The following is a 22,120-nucleotide window of genomic DNA, read 5'->3' on the forward strand; positions in this document are numbered from 1 at the left end:
GACAGGATTTGTATACAAAAGTTGACAGTGGAAGAAAAGCTATTCATTAAAATATTTGTTCCCAAACATATATATGTATATATATGAAGTTGTTTCAACAATATTTGTATATAAGATGTAAAACCTTAGTATGTTAGTAGAATCAAAGTTCTTTTCTGAATATAATGGATTTATCCAAAGAGAGGTTGTATATATGATGAATTTATTTTGAAACTAAGTAGCTGCTTCTCTTCTTCCTATTCCCACCACACTTCTCTGCAAGAAGTTCTTAGCAATGTCACATATCACTGACTACACTGGAAAAATGCAACTATTTAAAGGGCTCTCACAGTTATTTTATCCCCTTCTGAAATTTCAAGGCCCATTCACATAACAGAACACTCAGTTCTAAAACAGCATCTCAGCTAAACCTCGGGGATGGCTGAGCCTACTCTAAACACACCAGTAAGCAAGTACCTGCAGGCAGCTTAGCATACTTACCAGACATGACTGCAAGTAGGGACAATTCTCACAAAATCCTGAGAATCTCAAGCCTCTGACTTGGAGAAGGATTCAAGGGATCTGATTATCACAAACGATTTCAGAGCAGGACCTCTGCCAGAGACAAAGGTCTACCCAAATGAACACTGCTTTGAGTCTCTTAAGCTATCCTTTAGAGACCTTAATAAATGAACTGCCTATATAAAGTGGCAGTGAAATGCACAAAGACACCTGAGGCAGTGGATCTATATTAAGTTTTTTCCACAGCTGCAATAAAGCCTGGAAATAAACTTTCTTTTTAGGCAAACAAAATGTGTCAGTCTGCACACGTAGGATTGCTGCCACTTGTACAGATATACCTATTGATTCAGTGATCAAGGCTGGCCATATCAGAAACCTGCAGCGGTGGATGACCTGACAAGGCTCTAGCATTCTCAATACAGCAAAACAGGTAAGCCTCCGCAGTTTGTGCTGGAGTGGGATAGCCTCCCAGGGCACACGACAGGCCAGCAGCATTCATGGCCTACCAAGATGGAAACATACAGCAATGAGTGTCACTTTACTGCGTGAGCTCAGACAGCTGCACAGGAGCAGCCTCCTACAACAGTACAACTTCCCCCCAAAAAACGTGGTGAAAACTAGCAATAGCACAGATTCGTTTACGGGCTGTGAAGCCAGTACTGACAGTTCCTCATTTTCATCTAGCCATGAGAAAATGGAGATAAAAATAATGTTTTTAGCAGTGGAATTATGTTTCAAAAAGAACAGGGAAACAGAGGGTATAAGTTGAGTAAGTGGCTGAAGGACAGGAGTGCTGAAGGCCAAGGCAATGGAGCTTTGCAGCCAGCAAACAATCCAAAGAAGTAGACTCGCTAACCACAATTTGGTGAGTTATCTGATCTGAGAAGGAGGAGGAGATGAAAGATGGAACTATGTAAATTCATGGCTAACCTGCTGGGAGGGGCTCTCATTTAGCAGGAAAATGGCAACTGTTTTGTAAGGTCAAAGCAAAGACCTCTCCTGACAGTATCCCTAACAGGATGTCAGAGAGCACACTGGAGAATACAGAAGACAGACAAAAACAAGACAAACTCCTTGCTGCAACTATTACAATGTATATTATCATTCTGCTCTTTCCACTGTTTCGATTATGTTGTTCCTTGCCATTCACAGGGAAACTGCTGTGTATGTAAACACTTCCATTAAAGGCAAACACTTCCACAAGTCACTAGAAGAAACATTTCCACGCACCTGCACACCAACAGCAGCTGTCTTTGCCCATACAAGGTTTGACTACAAACATATACATTGGAACTGCAATTTGCCACTTGCCTGTTCCCTCTTGGGAGGGCACCAATACTACTGCATTATTCTCAGACTTCTAAGTGCATCTTTTGGTGAGCTTTCTATTAACACAGTAACCAAGTGCACCACTGCCTTCTCTGTGGTCTCACTGCCAACCTCAGCTTCTCTACTGTTCAGCACTTACTTTAAGTCAAACCCTAAAAGACTAGTTGATCTAGTGACACTTAAAGGACACTGTTTCAAAAAGAAGCTTAAAACTTCTACTGTATTATATAGGTAATACTGCACTGAGTTAGTGATGGTTCAACCACTTTGGAAAAAAAAAAATGTACAATTTTTCCACCACGGTCATCCAAAAATATTTTAAATGCTTTTACACAAAGTCCAAACAGAATGTTTCTGAAATAACCCTAATGATTTTTCAATCTTACTTACTTTGCAAGCAGAGCCAAAAGGCCAAAACACCACTGAAAACTCTTTTCACCAAATATGCCTAAACAGACAGTAAGAGGTTAATTTCAGAAACTTCCAAGCTTTTGAAAGTTTCAAGCTTTCTGTCCAACAATTCAAGTCCAAAGAAGCTTGAGAAGACGGGACAGTATTTTAGGTGCCTAAACTGACAAACCAGAACTTCAGTATTTCTTGAAACAGGAATCATGCTTTCTTTTTATGTTGATACACTGCCTGTACATCAAAATTTAAAAAAGATTCATAAAATTACAATTAACATATCACATCTGTTGCATTTGTTAAATAATAAATGTAGTAAATAATTAGAAAAGTTCTAGTAATCCAAGCATTCACAAGGAATACAGTCCCAGGTCAGTCACTTTCTCTAACTCTAGAATTATTTCAATTCACCAAATAATTTGATGACTCCAGTTAACAACAACCTGAAAGAAAAGACTGATTGTATTTGCCACGAATAATATTTCAGTCAAAAGAATACAAGAAATTACCATAGTCTAATTTGTGGATTCGTACTAGATGAATTTCACCTTTTTCATGTAGGTTTAATAAGGAATCTTGTGTCTATCATTTTTTATTTGTCTTACAGAGGACCAAGGTACCTATAGAAAGAAATTTCTAACAAAAAAGTGAGTTTTTTCAGTTTTCTAACTGTAACTCCATAATACATTAAATGCATTCCTGAAACATTTAGGAGAAGTGATAATAAAAACAGGAGACCTATTAAGAAGTTTTCACCTGTTAGGATCTACCACAGTGAATTAGACCTTGAACATCTGTTTACGCAAGAGATATCTGCAAGTAGAAAAATACTGCTCTCACTAAATTTCATTGCCTATTTTAATCAAATTTAAAATCCTTAATTGCATAAACATTGTTAGTTCTGCAGCCTGGTTCAGCAGAATGTTCTTCAGATAAAACACAGCTTCCTAAATAGAAGGTGATGTTTAAAACCACTGGCCAGGTTCAGAATAGGAGAAAAATAACTTTCCCTTCCTATGTCTTCACCTGTACCAATGTCAGTGACTAGATGGAAAGAACAGCTGTCTCAGCATTAGCTAACTACCTTCATTCAGACATTTATACAGGACTTTGTTTTGCAATGCATAGTTTTGCAATACAACAGAAATTATCTCCAGCTCAAGTTATACAGCACTTCAGGGACACTGTACATATATTGTATCCCTATGCAGACGCACAGAGAGCTTTCAGAATGCCCAACTGGATTAAAGCTGTCTCTGAGATTTCTCTGATGCTAGGGTGTCTCACAGTTTTTAGGGTCACTCGCTAACCAAATCATGGTAGCAACATAGCCCACAGCCCTTATGTGCAATAACTCTGCTACAGCCCAATCCATCTGCACAAGTGCTGGAAAAGAGAACAGAAGTCACAGCCTTACCTACACCCGAAATTCTTAAGGCTTTTATTACCACTGTGATTTTTACCCAGCACAAAGAACTGAGGAGTCTTACACACATATGCATGAATTAGGTTGGTTACAATTAGACAAGTATGTGGTATATAATACTTCTCACTAGCCCTAATAAGAAGCTATTGCCAGTGAGACGCACGTTCTGGAAAAATCAGCTTTTCCTTCGTTAGCTTAATCCCACAACATCCTGGAAGCAGGAGGAAAGCTCACACTGCAGCAGAGCTAGCCCCATAAGATAAGCACTACCAACTCCTGGAATAGGTGCATGCCATTAAGATACTGCAGCCTTTTCTAATGAAACAGAACTGCCCAAGATAACGAATGCTTTCTTACAACAAATACTTTTTTCCACTTAACAGAATCAAGAGGCAGGAGGTAGAGTTGTGATCTTAGCAACAATCACAACTCACATCACCAGCTCGATCACAATCTCAACTACCACTATTGGTTTAGCACCATAAATTTTGAACTACTGCAGATGTCCGCCAAATGTGACATTTCCTCATTCTTCCATCTTTGTTTTTCACAAAGGACGACTTAATTTCTTCCTTATGTTTGTCTGTTCTTTGCTGAGTTACACAATAGAGATCAATTATTTTGAACAATCAAACGATTCCTTCTGCAAAGAACATGTGCCTCATACAGTGACCAAATGTAGCAAATTTAACAAAACAAACAAAAATCTATAGTTAGTTGATATTTTCCTTAGATGAGGGTTTCCAAGAGCGTGTAATTATAAGACAAGCCCTCAAAACAAGGTCCCAGTTCTTTACACAGCATAAAGAGAACTTCAAAAATTTGAGCTTTTTCCTAATGTAGAAGTCACAAAATACGTGTGATAATAAAAAAGCATAGTTCAGATGTCATGGATTAATTATTTATTTAAAACAGACATAGCAATTCTCTGAATCACAATTTCTTAACAGTCGAGGATGACAGATTTAAAGCAGTAGTTTTTAATGTCAGATTTAAGTCTGAAATAAAACGCTGCTTATTCCTGATAGATTGAGTCTCCAGACCTACTAGATACAAGGAGAGTAGGCATAAAGAATTCCTTTTCGTGGAAAAGAGGCTGAATTTATTACAGGCTCCTCGGTCAGCTAAGTTTCCACATTTAAGAAGCAGCTCTGCACAAACTGTTTTTGCCGACCTGTTTTTATCTAATAAATAGGTGAAAACTGCATTGACTGCTTTTTCATTCCTAATGGTCTTCTACTTCACACACACTTGTAAAACCTGCTCAACTCAAGACCATATCATGAGATGACATAGATTCAAGCCTTAAACAAATATGTGAAGCCATGACCCATTTGTTTTGATATTCCACAGTGTTCCAGTCGGGGAGAAAAGCCATCACTGAAACCATGAGACATACAAGACTTCACAATTTATTAAGAAGATTAGCTGGATTTAGTTTGTGCAGTAATGATTAGACACTGAATGTGTGTTGGTTTGAAAGCCTAAAAGGTCAGGGATCAAGGAATTATTTGGCTTGTGTTTAGTTTTTTTTTCCTTCTTTTAAAGAGTTAAAAATTTCTTTAAATCAGACAGAACTTTGCAAACACAGAACTCCAAGCATGTTCCATACGCAACAACAAATGCACCCTAAATATTCTGAGTTTTTTCACTTTCAGGTTGTATTTGTAGAACTGCCTGCTGTGAAATGACAAAGTTCATGGTTCATGTGAACTTTTGAACTCAAGTGAGTATTTGACACAGCAAAACAATCTAAATGAACCTAACACAAAGTTTTCATAGTTTAAACCTAGCTTTCAGGCCTTTGTCTGGGGCAATTGGGTAGGAAAGTTCTTTATTGATGTTGTAAAAACTACCAGTTTAATAACAGCCAGAGAGAGTGGAGAGATCAGTGGAAAGAGCACCTTAGCATTTCTGAAATAGCGCTGGTTTGGTGGTTCATTGAACTTTACCTGACCCCATTACGAAGGCTTCCCCAGGACAAGTTGTAGCTGCATTTGTGACAAGACTGAAGCTTCCTATCTTATTTCAAATAGGCTCCAGGGCTGGGAGTTCACAGATAAAGTTAGTTAAAATGCATATACTCTGCACACATGAATTCACTTGGCTGCCTGCATTGCAATTTCATTTTTATGTTCATGCTGAATTCTCTTTATTATGGAGATGCTGAAATCTTTTTTCCCCTCAAAAGGAAGAAGGTTGTCACAGTCATTCCTGACTTATCTCACACTTATATCCTTAAGAAAAATAAAAATGGCGGGGGGAGGAACCAGGAAGAGAACACAGAGCATTTAAGGTTCTTAGTGATGCTCCTTACAGACCCTAAATTTCAGCCTGCTTGCACACAACTGCTATGATCTCTTCTTAAGAGTTACTAAAAATTCTAGAACAGTCTCAATTCGTGCTTTATCAACTTCAGACCTATTAGCTGACACAACTTGGAAAGTGTTTTGAGGTTTTAAAAATTATTTTGAAAACCCTGCAAGATGTCCCATACTTCAAGTTCAGTTTCATAACTCACCAGCACATACAGATGACAAAGATTTCTGACCACCTTAAGCCATAACTGCATACTATGTAGGATTCAAACAAGCCTTGCAGCATCATATCATTAGATGAGTGATAAAGCCCTGCAACTGCTCAGCTTTTTGTAAGTTGCCTGTGAAAATTACAATACTGCACAAGGATCTGTAGGACTACAGCCACTCAGTACTTCTTTCCGTTGAAAAGAGTGAAAAAAGCAACCCAGATTTTACTTACTGTAATTATTCACTTACTGCAGCTGTAACAATCACCAACACTACATTTCGTGTTACCTCTGCAACAAAGCTTAATAACGATGTTACCCATCTTTCCACTCAGCTGAACAATGACAGAATAACAAATTCGAGTACCAGAAAGCTCCTAAAGCTTAAAGACATTTGATAGTACTTTATTTTCCAGAATTTAGCACCAAAGCCTAAATGGCATAGCTGTGCTTCCAAGCCATCCACTTCATCCTCAGGCAGGTCTGACCCCGCAGCCGCGCGGGCGGCCCCAGCTCCGCCGCTCGGCCGCACAGGTGCGATGCAGGCACCGCTCGGCACCAACGAGCGGCTGCACCCTCCGGGGCCGCACCCTGGGAGTTGCCGAGCTCCAGATCAAGCAATTAACGGGTTATGCAGATGCAAATAACGATAAGCAACCGGCGCCCAGAGCCAACCGCAGAGCCGCTTAACTACAAACAGACCCGCGAGCGTCTCGTACCTGGGTTAGCAGTTCCACCGTCTTCTTACGTCACTTCCCAAGGAGACCAAAACCGCGCAAACTGCGCTTGCGAAGAGGAGGCAGTCGCTTATTTAGAGCCAGAGCCTGGCGACGCCTGCAGCAGAGGAAGCCCTCCCGTCGGCACGGCCCCAAGCCCGGTGGCAGAGGTGACGGTGCATCGCTGTCCGCCCGCACCTGCTGCGAGCACCTGCGCACGGCCCGCCCGCCACGCGCTGCCCTCATTTACGTCACTAACGGCCGCACTCCCACCAGAACCTCCCGCCGCGAGCAGGGACGGTGCGGCGCGTGGGCGTGTGTTCTGCAAAAGGACATCGCACCTGGCAGTGGAATCCAGCTGGAATCCGGCCCTCTCGTTAGCCAGGGAGCCCCATCAGTGATGGCAGCTGCTTTTTCTTAGTATTTTTTTTGGTTTTGGGACCCACCCGTGTGCCACGGTGTCCTAAAGTACACGAAGACACAGACAGTGAGGCACTGGGTCACTGTTCCAAGGCCAACAACCCGGTGAGATTCCATGTAGGAGGTCTGACCTACAGCAAGAACATTCTGTATGCTCCCATAGTCATTGTATTTTGAAAATAAATAAATAAACCAGTTGAATTGTTCATTGTTTCTATGTACCCCCCATGCAGCAGAGAATTCACAACCTGCTGAATTTTACAAGGGATGAAGTTACCCTTCTCCACCAGCTGACATTCACAGAATCATTGAGCAGCTTGGGTTGGAAGGGACCTTTAAGACCATCTTGTCCCAACCCCCTGCTGTAGGCAGAGATACCTCCCTCTAGACCAGGTTGCTTACAGCCCTATCCATCCTGACTTTGAATGCTTCCAGGGAGAGGACATTCACACCTCTTTGGGCAATCTGTTCCAGTGTCTCCCCAACTCACAGTAAAGAATTTCTTCCTTATAAATAGTCTAAGCCTACCCTCTTCCAGTTTAAAACCATTTTCCCTCATCCTGTCACTACATGCCCTTATAAAAAGTCCCTCTCCAGCTTTTCTGTAGGCCTCCTTCAGGTACTGGAAGGCTGCTTTAAAGTTTCCTTAGAGCCTTCTCTTCTCCATGCTGAACAGCCCCAGTTCTTTCAGCCTGTCCTTGCAGGGAGATGCTCCAGTCCTCTGCACATCTTCGTGGCCCTCCTCTGGACCTGCTCCAACAACTCCATGTCCTTTTTTGGGGGTTCCAGAACTGCATGCAATACTCCAGGCGGGGCCTGTCCCTGCAGAACACCCTGACATAGCCCCCATAGCCCAGCCCCTCTGTGAGGTTCATCCAGGCTGATGGTGGAGAGGAAGGCACTGTTGGCACCTAAGCAGGGAGAGTTACTCTGGAACAATAATGCACAGGAAATATTTTGCTGCCAGCCCCCTGAGGCTGCTGTTACCTTTGCAACGATGACCAATATGTGTTTAATCCTTCATATTCCCTTGTCTTCCTTCTGGGAAGTTCAGAACAGTATATCAAACCCACTTCCCAACTGAAACATTGAACCCTCTGTGAGACTTAGGAAGTTGACCCTTGCTCTGTAGATCCTGTGTGTGCTGCTGCTTTCCCATTTCTTTCTAATTTGTTGTAGGACTTGTACTGGCAACCTATTACAGAAACATCAATCAAATCAGCCCCTAAAATGGCTTGTTAGACTGCTGTGTTGATGCATGCATTTTTAAGAGATTAGGAGGGAGAAAGTTTAGAAGGAAGCAGTGCCACTGAAATTTAGGATTTAGCAGAGGCCAAATACATGGGAACATGCAGAGTATGGTGTTTGGAGCAATGCTATAGGCTTTTTTAAAGTCCATTTTCAGACATGATGTGTGTAATCACACACAGACTCTCTGCTTGGTACTAAAGAAAGATCAGTATTTCACGATAGCTAGCTGATCGTGTTAAGTCTTCCACTTACTGGTTGTAACTCCCTGGCTTCTGGGAGTCATACTTTTTAATGCTGTTTTATTAATTAATTATCTGTTGGCATCTGTTATCTGTTGGTCCTAATAATGTTGCATAAACACAGAAGAAACCCCCTGCCCCGAAGAGCTTTACTGTTACATAAAAGGGAACAAATTACAGAGAGAGCTTTTCAACAGAACACCAGAGCAATACTCATCAGTTTGAGGAGCAGGCGTCTCAGGACCCCAAGTGGTCTGTTGATGGCAATTTTTGTGTAGGCATTGTATCTGAAGATAAATAGATTGCACTTCTAAAGAAGTTCTTAATGATGCTTCTGCCAAATATATGGATGAAAGCACTATGGTGCTCTTTTGAAAATGTAACAAGTGGAAAATAGATACTGGCATTATTAATGGGTTAAAAATAGGAGTCGACCTTTAGATGCTGAATGAGAAGCTCAGATAAAGCTACGAAACTCCTTCACAGACAAATCATTTACGCTGACTTACACTACAGAGAGAATGACTCTGAGAGAGAGATGAGTGAAATAACAGGGTAGGAAAATAAAGGTTTTAGCTGTCTTTCTGAATGGAAATGAACATGGAAAAACTGAATTGTGAAAACCAGACAGAAAGGTACCCTAGAACTGAGATATGAGAGGCTGTGAGTTTTATAAAAAAGGTTTTAGCTGTGCAGGTATCTGGAAGCTGTGGATCAGAAAAAATCTGTAAGATAAATGTAGTGCCATGTTCAACACTGGTACCAACTCAAGTACGTGGTATGCAGACAAACGAGTGAGGGTTTGTTACATGGGATTCAGCTGATGCACATGATCAGTGGGCCAGTTCCTTCAACGTGGATCCAGCTGTGATCATCTCCTCTTTGGCAGCTAATTGTAATGATTTGTTCCTCAAGTTGGCTGTTGGGATCTGTTTTTTTTCTACCAGTTTTCAATAATTTCAGACAGTAGTAGAGGTTAAAGCGTTAACACAGATAGAAATATAGACTTGGCACTCAGTTCTAAGCTATAAACTCAGGGCTAAGACTATTATTATGTTTCATAACCGTGACAATGGTGGGTTTTTTTATGTCTGGGATTTGAAAGTATGCATGTTAGGTCTGTACTCAGATTTGACTGAAAAATAAAATGCCCAAAAACATCATATAGGACCTAATTATTTGGTTCCTCACACTGATCTCACTGCACTTCCCTAATCATCAATTGCACCTTTTATTTAGTTAGGTTCAATGTAACAGAATCATTCTCTAAACACATTATTCAAAACACAGAATTGGTACATTAAAATAAATGTAAAGCAATGCTCTAGACCATCCACAGTTGTCACTGTAACTACAAAGAAGTATTTTTCATATATTTAAGCCAAAGGACATTTTCTATCTTCTGTTTCTGGTATTTCCTGTACTGCTTTTATGTAATCAGTACCAGCTGTATTGTTAATACAGCTCCCAGCAATGTAGATTTCCAGCTCAAATAATTGACAGCTTTCTCCACTGACCTCATCCTCTATTGATGCATTGTCTCCAAAACACTTTCCACAGGCACACTCATACTGTTTGCATACTCTTAACTCCTGCCTCTAGTTACTGTATTGACACATCAGGTTTGGGTCTCTGTCCATCCACAATTCTGAAGTTTCTGGAAATTGATGTGTTGATCTTTCTAAAATATTTTGAAATGTACGTATCTTGGCCATCCTGTCATCTATTTTAAGACCATGGGTTCTTGTAGAGCATCCTTTGTATGAAATGTTTGCGCTTGTGTCACTAACTGTCCTTCCTCCATCAGCACTTAATACTTTTCTTGTATTTCAAGCTTAACAAAAACTCAGGGATTGATACAGATTACTAAGTTTTGTTTTTGGGGTTGTTTTTTTGTGTGTGTTTTTATTTTTTGACAGATACCCTTTCATTTTAATGAATTTGTGGTCTCCTCTGTTGATTTTGTTATGTTTGCTGCTCTCTCAATTCTACTAGGAGTATGGATACTCATTTAAGGATGTACTCTGCTGACCAAGGTCCATACCCCAAATTAATTTCAAAAAGAAAAGGTGATACTGCAGTCTCTTCAAGCCCTCTTCTTTGTGGATGGCATCAACACTGCCCTTGCCCTAACATGCTCTCTGATAAAATCCTTAAGACTAATTGAAATAGACTCAGTATTACCTCTACCTGGTCTTTTAGTGAATGTTTCCCACAAGGTGTTCTTAAAACTTTATCAGTAGTAGTGCAACTGCCTACCCTTGTTCGCAGCAGCACCTCTTCATTTAAGGCGTATATATTTTATCTGTTTCACATCTTTCCATCTGATTATGATTGTTTTCAAATCTGTGTGCAGGCTTTAGAAGTACTGTGTCATTAAAAACATCTAGTACCAATCACTGTTAACTGCTGCCTCCTTTTGCAATGAGGCATGCTGTGCTGCTTCTGGAGCTATTGCCCCAATAAATATCACATCTGTGACCTCAGTGCATTCTGTTCTGTGTACTCTGTGCTTCTCTCTTGGGAACCACATTTTTGCAGAGAGGCTTTCTTCACCCTTTGAACACAGTTTTGCCATAGATTACCATGTGCTGGCAGTTTTGTTTTTAATGGGATGAGTGGTACTCCATTATATGTATTCCTGTCCACTTCCAATCCCTCTCGGCTCCATGTGCATTTTCTACCAGAGGCTGCACTTCTCCTATAGTCAAATTCATGTATGGGATATCATTTTGCACAATCACCACCTGGCCTTTCTACCAGCTATAATCCAAACTCCAATTCCATTAAAAGACCCTTTTTGATATAAGCAGTCTGCATTGGACTTTTCAGTATTTAACCTGGTCAAGTTCGGTTGTTACTTGCAGAGTAGCTGATGACCTAGAGTTCTCAACTTATTTTTATCCATTTACAGCAAAAATAAACTGTATTTCAAAAGAAGTCTGTTTCAAAAGACATCTGCTGATATTGCAATCACAAAATCAAACTTTATCCAACACTGCATAAAAAGGCAAAACCAAACAGAAAAGACACCGAATCCCTCTGTGAGCTGACCTATAAAAAGCTATAGCAAGTATATGTATCATTCCTTGTCACATAACAGAATGCACTTTGATCCATGAGCCCTAGACTGTTTTGGGACATCTGAAGCACGACTTCATTGCGAAGCCTTGGGCCTGTAATACAGATAACACACAGGATGAACATTTTACTTTACAACCTATGTAGTGCAGTTAAAGATAGCAAGAGTGCATGATGGCATTTTTTAGGCACTGTCTTTCCATCTTACAAACTTCCAGTGAGGTAAGTGAAATTATTCACGTGAGTAAGGTAAACAGTTCATTCTAAAATAAATGCTTTCAACAGATCTTTATGTAGACTCTTTTCAGCAAATGTCCATCATTGTCTTGTCTGCTGTTGGATTTTCTGCTTCATTTTAAATTTTCTGTTTAGTATTTCAACATTTTTAATCTACCCAAAATGTAAACAAAGGAAGAGGTGAAGGTGTTTAAGGTGTTTTGCAGACGCAATTGCCTCAGGGAACTGTCAAATGTAAAATTCAGTGGAAAGCTTCAGCATGTCTCTAGTTTAACTGAGTTGAGGAATGCTGCAAAAACAGGTGTTGTCTGACACAAGCAATAATTACCTTTCACCTTGATGGATGTTAGTTTAATCTGTTTTTTACATGGTAGCTAGGTCTCAGCTGGGTTAATGCCAGAGAGCAGATGAGATGTTTTGCGTACTTTGTATATGACAATGCCCCAGACAGTTTTTACTCCCCTTTTTTATTTATTACATGGAACAATTTTAATAGTCACTTTAAATTTAACTCTAGACTCATTTTATGTTACACTATCAATATACATACACTTCCATTAACGGATGTTAAGTGAGCTCACATTTAAAGTGTTGGCTTTTAAGGACTTTACCACAAGAAAAGAGATTAATGAAGAGAACAAGGTTCTAAAATATGCAATATTCACGAAGAATAATCGCTTACAGTACAAGGTTAGAAGAAGAAAGTTTTTTTGAAAAAGTTGTCTTTCCTCTGCATATGTTTCAACTAGAGAAAAAAATGTAAGTCCTATCTTTAATTTAAAATGCTTTGTTACTCTTCAGTATTCAGTAATTACATTACATTCCTTATCATATTAATCCATTCCAAAATATGCTACACCCTTCCTATGCCCTTGGGCAGGCTTTCTAGTCCTATGGGCTCTGGAATGGTCTATAACCCACACTAACATTAACCTTGGCACAATTTCAGGGATTCTCTTTGCATAAACAGTTTTTTAACAGTTTCTTCAAAGTGTTAGGCAATAAATACAGCATGTTCAACATAAGGAACACAGAGCCTTCTGGTTTGGCAGTGTTCTCTACAGAGCTTAACTTAACAGATGTATGAAATACCAGCTCTGATGTAAGATATGTTGGAATGATTTCATAATAGCACTCCATTGGCTAGTGACAAGTACATGCTAATTTCTGCTAGATTATGTTTTCCTGATCAAGTATCCTTTGTCTCTTAAAAACTACTGATAAATAAATTTTCCTAACAACTTTGTGAATCAGCCACCTTCAGGAGTGAGTATAGGTCAACACTCAATTGTGCTGCACTGCTTCTCTAATTCCATCTTTTAGTAGCTCTCATAATACAGAATTTCAGCACAACAGTAGACTTATGCACTGAAAATTGTAGTTTAATGTTAGCAGCATTGGTTGCCACTGAATACATATCGTACTTGGTTCTGTGATTCTACTTCTGCCACTGTACAGAAGAGTCAATGGTCTAAATATACTTCTTGTATTACAGACTGTTTCCTTGCAGGTAATAGCTATGTAGCTTGTTTTGTCGACATTAAAAATGTACTTCTATTTGTCTTTCAGCTTCATAAATCTTTGTCTTAGGGAGAATTATGTTGGAAGTTTAAAAAATTTTTATATACAACATCAGCTTATCTCCATAGTCTGAATATCCTAAGATCTTCACTCATTTTACCTTCTTAAGACAGCTAGCATTACTTTACCAGTGTTTGCTATTAGGCTAAAACAATATGAAGGCCCTGTTCCAAAGGACAGCATAGAGCAGGAAGAGAGGACATATCTGTCTCCAAACCTGTGCTGAAAAAAAGACTGTGATCTGCACAGTTCACTGACATAGGGAAAAATTGTCCAAAAGTCATATTTCTTAAAGAGACTATAAAAACTATTTCTAAGTTGTCAAGTAAATTCTCCCAAGAAAGCAAAGTGCTGAAGGAAAACAGAGAACTGTCTATAAAAAGTGCTCAATGAATTTGAATACTCAAGCTGCTGGTAATTTTCGTAGCTGTGCAGTTTCCCTTAGAGAAAATTAAAGATGGGTAACACAGGTGAAAAGCACACAAAATACAAAAAAAGCGTCATAATAAAGATTTAAGCAGCAGGCAGAAGCCTACCTGTTTGTCACAGAACAAAAAAAAAAACCAGAAAAATAACAGAACAACCTTCACGGTGAAGGAATTTGATTTCAGATTGAGACATTAAAGTGAAGAATATGCAAGTGTAGTTATTTAAAAATCCTTTTCAGTACATGTTTTCATTCTTTAATTGTATTGTTTTTAGTGCTTTTTCCCTCATATACTCAGGTTTCAGCAGGAAATAACAGGACTACAGTTGATGCAGATTGAAACAAAATAAAACAAAAGTGCCTGCATTTGAAGGAGGCATTGTATGCACTGGATATACAAGCACAGCTTCAGAATTGTACATCATTTTTTTCATGTTAGGTTCCCCACTTCAACCTGACCCTCAAGCCACACGTTTTGCACAGATTACAATGCCTGGCAGATTATTTTACACAGGAAAGAAACCAAAGACAAAAAGAGATGGCCACTTGTGCTTAGGTATTTAATAAAAATACTTATGGATATCTTTTAATTAAAAGTGAAGAGTCTTATAACAGGTGCCCAGGAATTTCTGCAAAAGACATTCATGTGAAACATTGGCCAGCGTTCAATATGGAATCTGGTTCTATTTTGTCAATGTTTTTAAGATGGCATTATGATTTATTTAACAGCAGCTGGAGATATCATTACTAACATATGTGCCCCTCCCAGGCTGTGTCAAAAACACTCAGCAGGCATCTCAGATACAATATTAATGTTTTTGAATGTTGCTTCAATAGACACAGAAAGTCCATATATGTAAGACAAGAGAAAAAAAAAAAAAAAAAAAAAAACCCAGCACACATATAGATATAAAATAAAACAAAGTAGAAGGACTCAAACTCATACGAATTTTGTGCAACGATTTCTAACCACACTTCGTCTAAAAACTTGAGAATTTTGGGCTGTATGAATGCCTGTTTTAAAAAATGATCTTTTTAAAGTTAAGATAGAAACTGTACAGGCAGAACAGTAACCGAAGACTTCAGCAGTGAGGATGTAAGTTGAAGAAATGAATATCTGTGTTGACATGTGTCATCCACCAAAAGAATGGGCTGATTATAAACTGAAGCATGAAGAGCTGTATGTGAAATGGGAATAACACTTACTTTCTTATTATTAAGGAAAATGCAAGAAAAAATCACTGGGACTGCAGTACTTGGGTTTTATATTCATAGTGACCACACACAGAACAGACAAATTTTAAGATATATCTCAGGTGGAGCTGTTCAGGAAGCCTTCCAATAGTTTGGGAATGAAAGTTCAAGCAGAATGACTGAGCTCAAGGTTGTCATGGCACAGAAGCATAGCCAAGTATGCTGAGTTAGTACATCCTCTTCAGGTAGAGATTGCAAGTGTGGAAGAGTGGTAAACCTCTCAAGAGCATATAAATATTTTTTAGACATTAAAAAAAAAAAAAAATCATTCAAGCCTTGGAAAACTGCCATCCTTTGCCCCTAAATGATTTGAATAAAAGAGTTAACAGAATCAGTTAACTCTGAGTAAAATGCTTTAAAGAATAAGGAATACCTCTAGATAACAAATACAGGAAAATGTGGCACCAGTTCTTAAATGTTTTTAAATAAAAGTTAAAGATTCAAGGAAGAAGGAAAATGAAATACCACTCAGAAATTTACATATATCCTTATAGGATATATGGTAGAAATAAGCAGTCATTAAAGTTAATGAAGAGTAGAAGAAAAGATCTATGTGAAACAGATAATCTGTCATGTATTTGAAAACACAAAGCAGAAGAGCATATTGTCAAACTGATAATACTCTACACATTATTTAAGAGAAAACTAAAGGCATCCTTTACTCAAAAGTAGCAAAAAAAAAAAAAAAAAAAAAAGTCTAAGCAACACAAGCATTGACTGACTGACATTTATAAAAATTAACATTTGTGAAAAAAGCTAAAGTAGAATTGCAAATAAGAAATATTTTTCTTTCTCTCTTTCATTTCCTCAGTAAAGCCAAAAGAAGACAGAGAGAATGGAGATTTCTGTAAGGAAATGGAGACAAGAAACAGCTTCCTAGGGCAGGAGAAGTAGAGGGAGAAGCAATGTAACCAATCCTGATGGCTACAGAGTGCTTGGATATATGTTCCTTGAGGAAAGTTTAATACAGATCACTGTTCACACCTTAATTTGACTGTTGATACAGATCACTGTTCACACCTTAATTTGACTGTTGAATAGCATCTGCTGAATGCATAAACTCAGAGCTTCAGAGGCAACTACTACTAAACACTGAGAAATTCCAGATAAGATGTTGATTTCCTCCTCCAGTACACCTAGATTTACCTGAATGTACTGTTAACAGAACTTTAGGCTCAAATGGGTTAATAAATCTATTGATACTAAGCTGACCAGTTCAAACAATTCTGTAGGGAGTATAAGTTGTTTCCTCTGTCTTTTTCCTTCTCCTCCTTTTCTATAATTTTATTAGATTTTATTACAAATTGGGCTTCATGGTTTTCAACAGTCCTTTTACATTTCACTTGTGAACAACATATTTATTATTGGAAATGGATGAGAAACAGGAAATTTTTCTGCTATGCTGCTCAGACATTCAGTACACCACTGATCACTGTAGTCATTAATAAGCATTGTATCACCAACATGCCTAAGATGAACAACAGAAAAGAGAACAATTAAAACTGAACATTGATCTGTTTAGATTTGGCTGGCTTAAAAGTGATAACATAGCTTTTTTATTTTTAAGTTATTATGTCCTCCCAAAGGCACATACTGGAACATGCAAAAAATAATTAGTAGAAGTTTTGATAGTAGGCAGATGCTATATTCAGTTTTTAACCCACTGGATCTGTGAACTTGGCACAGTGTCTCTCTTTTAAGAAGACAGTATCTCCCTGCCTGTGCACTTGGTCTGCAATTCAGATTTTCATAGACTTTCTAATATGATATTACAGCTGATGAAGACTACTGTCTTGTTTTTTATTCCCATCATTTAGAGATGTACAGTAGTGAAGAAATCTATTTCAGCTAAAGAACCTTGTCTTAGCACTGTTTCAAAGCATCAGTCCTTAAAATATAGCTGAAATATAATTATTTACAGCATTTGCTCCTTACTATAGGTTTCATTATGAGTTATAGATCACTCTGTGATACAAAGAATATTTCTTCTAAGCATAATATATCCTTACAACTTTTTATTTTAAATAAATACATTTTAATATTTCAGATTGATTCTACCTAAACAGCACTTTTTTTACCAGAAACAAACATTTTGCTCATGTGATCACAATATTTATCTAGTTAATGTCACTGGCATTTTACTGCTGAACAAAGCAGAAAATATAAAAGGGGAAAGATTTTTCACTTAAATGCAAAACTCCAGGTGGAAATATACTTTCTGTTGTTTTAAAGAAGGACTGCAGCATTACAAAAGCAACACAAATGTGTGAACCTTTTTCTCTCCTTGTCTTGCAGCTGATCTATTTAGACGGGTCACTTTGGCATCCCTATGAAAGGTATGAAACTCCTGCATCAAGGAAATTGCCTATGATTAAGGGATAATACGAAAGGATGTTTAATCTTTTTTTCTAGTCCACCTAACACATGTTAATGACCATCAAGAGTTTTTACCCTTTCTTGCTAATGAAAGGCCAGACTTGTTACTTTTTTTTTCTGAAAAATAAATGACCTTATCCATTGCTTCTTGTACATTTGTCTTGAAACACAATATGCAAACACTGAAACAAAATATGAAGTCTGTCTGTTCATGCGATGTGACCTTACTAACTATCCAGAATTTATTCATTTACCAACAGTTTGTATTTTACTGAAATAACAACATATGTGCAAAATCAAAGAAATTATTTTGCATTTAACTATTTTTTAATTTCTGATTTGGACTGAAAAATTTTTATATAAAATGAATGGAATCTGCTGATTTACTAAGGGAGCTACAAAACAAGATCAGCCCTTTTAAAAAAAAAAAAATGTTTTGCACAGATCCTCTCTTTTTCCCACAGTTTTACTTATTTTCAATTCATCCCATTACAGAGCAAGTATATATAAGCTTACTTATTATTTTCTTACTGACATAATACATATACACAGGAGTTTAAATAATCTAAGGTTGTGTCCATGATTTAGTTTTATATACCTGTCAAATCTGATCACTTTGCATTTTTAAATGATCTCACAGTGAGATTTCAAGAGCTAAGAGGACAGTAGCTCAGACTGAAGGTATGGAAATCACTTAAAATCTATTTCCTTAACAAATTCTGATTGAAGGTGCGTGCATTCTAAATGACTTACAAGACACATACAGCAACAAACAAGAAAAGATCAATTTTCGCTTTAACAAATGCTGAAGAAGAAAGCTGAGTGCTTGGATGCTCTGGAAATGGATTAAGTAGTTAATCTTTCAAAGATCATAGAAAAGGAGAGACATACATGCACCATAGGAATACAGATATTAAAGATAAATGACAAACAATACATTGTTATGGAGATTTTATCAAGTCAAATATTTAGCAGTTCTATTACAGCACTGACTTTATGATTTCTTCTCCATTTTTTTTTAGAGCAGACAATTGTGTCACACAAAAGTATTTTAAAACATGTCCCAAACCCCTCTGTTGTGTTTTTGAATCATTTATATTCAGGCTGGCTATGCTGTCAATTGTACTGCCTTCTGGAATAAGTGTAGCTGGCTAAGCAAGTATAAAATATAAAGATTGCTATTTCACACCCTTGGTCTCAAATATCTCTGAGTGTTAGAAGCAGACCATTTTAAAGAGAACCACTCGTTCAACTCCATACTGAAGGCGTAAGACTAATATTTTGAAAACCTCTAATTCAAAGACCTGTTATCTTTACTTGACCTTATTTCCTGTCATTGGCAAGAAGTGAGTTGCTTCTATTCACTCTAATAGCCATATAGTATAACCCTTGCTGTGAACAACTGCTATTTATGCATCCCTTTGTAGAAAGCTCCAATCTTGGGAAGTCATATGTCTGCCTCAGAAGGGTCATTTACAAACAGCCTCTTGTTTGACCTAAGGGATACATCACATCACCTCACTCTGTACTTTTTACCTTGTATACTGTACTTCCTTCCTCTCTTGTTTAACACTGCACAGGTGGTTTTATGTTTCAAAACCAGGTGTCTAAGTCTGAAGTCTGAATGCTTACCTTCCTATTATTTTTAGCTGGATTTCAGAACTTACAAAAATACAGATTATTTTCTTTGAGAAAAAAAAAATGTATCTTTCATAGCTTCTTTCCATTTTGTAGAGAAAAGATTTTGTTGACTTATCACATAAATTGTCTGACCAAATATGAGCCCAAACCACATAGTTACTCCCTTTTTCAAATAACAATTAATGACAAAATTAATATATATATATAAGAAAGAACTATAAGGTTGCATCTAAATAATTAAAAACCTTTTCCACAATTAAGAAATGGCTACTATATAAATTATAGAAGATATTTTACAAGAGAGCCCAAGAAAGAAACTTTTTGAAGTCTTTCTAATTTTTTAATAGTATACAGATAGCTTTGTATAGATAATTACACTTGCTTGAAGTCAGCCAAAGCAGAAAAGTAGGAAATTCCCTTTCACTTTTCTCAATTCAGTTGTACGTCATGATGATCTGTATTCAGATGAATACAATATCATAAAACAATATGGAAATGAAGGCATTATTTTATATCAACTCCATGTAATTTGGGAAACGTTCATTTTTCTTGAAGCAGATCACCAGTGCCAGGCTGTTATTATCAAGACTTAACAAGTAAAAAAAATAAAGATATTTTGCACAACCGAAGTTACAGAATACCCCAAGTTGCAAGGGACCTGTAATGATCTCAGTGAGAATGTGGAGTCTAACTCCTGACTCCACACAGAACCACTCAAAATCATGAGAATTTTTTCATCAGTTTTGAAAGAATTTCATCACGCTGAATCTGGGTGGATAAATCAACAGACAAACATGAAAGTCAGATGAACATTTCAAAACAAATTATCCTGCTATTGCATTTTATCCCCTCTGCAAAGGGAGAAATAGGCTGTCCAGTGTTTCCCAGCGTATCACAAAGCTGTTAACAATACTACCACCAATATTTGAAATGCATACAATTGCAGATCTCAAATAACATTCCCTAGAATATCCTTTCAGTGATGTCTTTGCCTTAGCAGGAACCATGATAAGGTTCCAAACTTAAAAACATTGATGAAGTTGAATACACATAACTTGCTTTGCCAGAGAACAATCTCTTTTCTTCCTGCTTACTCCATGATGTTGGATCAATTCTTGCATGATTTTCATAGGACTGTTTTGTAGAAGATTCTACAGAACTAATGTGAAGCTCAGCTTTACTTTGAGAATTTATCATAAATATGGATAATAACATTTTATTATGGCTTGTTTTGGGAAAATAACAGAATTTCTAGGCACAGGCAAAGCCTGTGGTGGAGCATTTGATGCTGTATTCATAAGTAGTTGTTAGCTAAGGTAGAGAAAGCAGGAGCTGAGAGAGTTGTGAGGTGGATGAAAAGTTTGCTAGGGGCAAAGTGCTGAAAGAAGGAGTATTTGTTGGAGGTGGTTTACTACTTAAGTTTGCAATGATCAGTTTTGTGACTAACCTTGTTTCATAAAATGACAGAAAGCTTGTGGAGGAGATTGTGTGCAAAAAAATGATTAGAATAGCACATGAGAGAAACAGATGCTCTTGAAAGTTAGAATAGTAGAAACTGGAAGAAAAGTACAACTTCAAGTAGAAGTATATATTTAACAACTAATAATGACAATTTAAATTAAGTTAAGGGGCTCATCCACTGAAAATATCAAAGGGGAAAAAAAAGATCAGGAGGTATTACCTGTTTTTGGAAAGACTGTAATGCCAACATGATATGACCATGAAAAGCCAGAAATGATCCTGGAATATATGAGGCAAGGCATTTCCAGTGGAAATATTCAAAGACTCATAACACTGGAGAAGGTGTTTTCAAGCCTCATCTGGATTACTGTTCACATTTTCCCATATTATAAACTATTTTTTCTTTCAAAATTGAATGACTGGAGAGATTTTTTTCACCAACAGCATCACAGAGATGAGAATGAAAAGATTTAAGTGGTGCAACAGAGAGAAGACTGCTAAGATGGCTCCCTATAAGTACATGAAAAAAAAGATTACTCAAGATGGAAAAAAAAACAATGAAATTTAAACCAAATTAGTGCAAGAGGAAGTAGATATAATCTAGCTCAGCATTTTTTTTCTGGATTTCAAAGATTTGAACTATTATTAAAGTGACAGTCAAGAGGAGCTTTCCATTAAATGTAGTAGTACCAAAAATTTTTACTGATGTTAAGACTGAGTCTGATACATTTTGAGAATGGATTCTGTGACCAGATAGTAGTTACCTACAATGGCAGTATCAAAGCAGATTTCTTCTAGTCTGATATATTGCTTGTGATAAAACACGCTAGTTCATATAAAAATTACCACACTGTTGCCAAGATAAAGTTATCTGTAAAATAACACCTGCAGAGTATTGACATATTCATATGGTGTCCCACAAAATTGAGTTCTAGAAACAACAGTTCTTTCTCTCCTCACTTCCTTCCGTCACTTGCTCCATCAGATACTAAATTTGACAAGAACCATTTCAGAAAGCAATAGCAACGATAGGATATATTAACAATATATTATGCAAAATGTTGACCTGGTTATATTGAAAGTTCAGTATATCATTACTTCCAAAAGAAAACATACCTTAGGATGTGGTGAAGTGTAGAAAGATACTATTACAGTCAGTGTGAATATTTTAGTTTCTACTTTTTGTGGCACATAATATTATTATTCTAGGGAGTTATTCATCTGTAGTGTGTGACTTACTGCTCAGTC

General features: G+C 37.5%; 1 long non-coding RNA gene across 1 annotated transcript in view; it reads right to left on the reverse strand.

Annotated features, from left to right (window-relative positions):
- Positions 1-7,337, reverse strand: part of LOC109368827 (uncharacterized) — a 51,829-nt gene extending 44,492 nt beyond the window's left edge. Inside the window, exon 1 of the long non-coding RNA XR_014884586.1 lies at positions 6,908-7,337. This is a non-coding gene — a long non-coding RNA (uncharacterized LOC109368827). The remainder of the gene's footprint in view (positions 1-6,907) is intronic.
- Positions 7,338-22,120: the final 14,783 nt, after the last annotated feature.

Source organism: Meleagris gallopavo, chromosome 8 (genome assembly GCF_905368555.1).
Source record: "Meleagris gallopavo chromosome 8, MGAL_WU_HG_1.1, whole genome shotgun sequence".
NCBI lineage: Eukaryota > Metazoa > Chordata > Aves > Galliformes > Phasianidae > Meleagris > Meleagris gallopavo.